Source organism: Crocuta crocuta, unplaced genomic scaffold (assembly GCF_008692635.1).
Source record: "Crocuta crocuta isolate KB4526 unplaced genomic scaffold, BGI_CrCroc_1.0 scaffold695, whole genome shotgun sequence".
NCBI classification, from domain to species: domain Eukaryota; kingdom Metazoa; phylum Chordata; class Mammalia; order Carnivora; family Hyaenidae; genus Crocuta; species Crocuta crocuta.
Genome location: NW_027528855.1, coordinates 1,241,351 through 1,243,589, shown reverse-complemented (window position 1 = coordinate 1,243,589; position 2,239 = coordinate 1,241,351).

Genomic DNA, 2,239 nt, shown 5'->3' with positions numbered 1-2,239 from the left:
CTAATCTGCTTTTCCAATTATGTCATCCAAATATAAAACTACAAGTATTTTCCCAATGAGATTATTAAGTAATTAACAGTCTACAGGCTGGCTAACAACATGCTTACGGCTAAATTCTACCCCGAGGACCACACTAGTATACTCTTTTCAAATTAATCCTACCTACCAAAATCAGACAGTAATATGACAAAACCACTAAAAAATCCAAAGTTAATTAAAAATACAAAGCCAAGCCAACATCCTAACACAAACTCACCAAACCCTTTGTGGCTGGAGCTTGGGTGACAAAGGAAGGCATAGTGGTGGCCCCACCTGGGTCACGTTGCAGGGCTGAGATCCTTCTGTGTACTCACTCACGTGGAGCTTCCTGTTACTCTGCCCATCACCCTACCTCCGTGTGCTCATTGAGATGTGTCTCACCCAGCCTCCGTCAAGGTCTCGAGGCAGGATCTCTCACCGCCATCCACATGTCCTATATCCCTCCCACAAACTGGTACACTGAAGAGATTTACTTGACAAAATTTCTCAATCCCTCACATCGCCGCACACTTACGACACAGATCACCATTTACAATGTGATGAATACAGTGCCTAGAAAACAGCAACAGTCCTTAATTGTGAAACTGAAAGATGTCTCCTCTCCAGGGATAGGAAGGCAATTCATCCTCCGTGTTTAATTGGTTTCTAAGCTGCTTTACAAATAGGTCTACTAAATAATCAGGTGGTGATCCTGAGCTCAACTGTCAGATTTGATAATCGTGCTGCTGATTTGGCACACACTTTATAGTCACCCACCAGAGGTGACATCAGGCAGCAGGATTCTCTGCTGCCTCCCTGTTGTGTGTAAAATAGATAAAAGGACTCGCTGAAACTAGAGCTACAAGTCTTTCATCCACAAGGCAAGATGCTTGTTTCTCTTGGAAACCGCCCCTCGCATTCTAATGTCTAGTTTCTGGAGAGTGAATTTCAAGAAGAATCTACCCCTAAATCCATGATGGTCTAGGATCGTGGTTAGGTTGAACTTACAAGTGAAGCCAGTGGGCTTCAATATATATAGTAATAGTCAGGCACTCTACCCGGTAAGCCACAGAAAACAAACAGAACTTGGGTCACTGTGAAGCCATCAGCTTAAATTTTATGTGTGACAGCCACCTTGGGTGTTTGGAATCTTCCATATTATCTTTTCCCCCATTTAAGAGGCTCAGAGAAGATTCTCTCCGGTTTCATTCGTCTGTGTGCATGTCTGCATGTGTGTGTGTTGTTGCGGACACTGTATAGCTCAACCACACTGGGAGCATAGAAAGTGCTGGGTTCAGCTGCTGGGATGTTCCCAGCAGTCATCTGATAACGTGGCCTCAGCCACTGGAGTACAACTTCCACAGCCTCATTATAAAGCACAGGGTCTTAACCTCAAAGATGACCAGGGTGGAGCTCAAGTCTGGCTCTTTTGCAACTGGAGATGTATCTAACCTTGACAATGATGAGAGTGCAGGGCGATCCCTTGCTGTTCCTGTCACAGACTTGCAGGACTTGCTTTAAAAATCATCCAAGTTTGCACCTCTCGTGTGCCTATGTATTATTTATCTGGTCATCACTCGGTGAACAGAATTCGATAAACTCAACAGATTAAAGGCGACATGGAATTATATACCAGCAGGTAATTATAAAGAACTAATATGAACGGTGTTCACTATGCGTGGGGGATTCTTCTGGTGAGATGGAACACCAAAGATGATATTTACACTGTGAATGTTTGCGGACATAAAACGAATGTGAAGGATCAGAAGGGGTGGGGATAGTTACAAGTGATGTAGAAATGTCTCCAAATTAGGTGAGCTGTTCCCAATCTTCCGGGATCTTTCAAAGTACCCTAGGGTGAATCATGACCCCAAGACACATTTTTGTGTTAAAAAAGCTAGCCAGTACTTAGAGAGTTAGTAGTTTTCTCTGGAATGTTCATGGAAATGATTCCTGCTAATATAGACTTGAATAAAATCAGTGATTTCAGTATTTCAGTCAAAGGCTAATGNCAACTGCAAAAGGGCAGAGGTATGAGTTCCTTGGACATTTCCAGACCTCTTCTAATCTCTCATCTCCAAAACCGGAGGGCAGTATTTTGGCTTCTAGGGTGTGCACCCACTTAACTGCCCCTCAAAAGGAGATCTTTACACAAAGAGAATCCCAGGTGAGGATTTAGGCTTTAGATCAGGGAGTTCAGGAATATTTAATACCAGCTGAT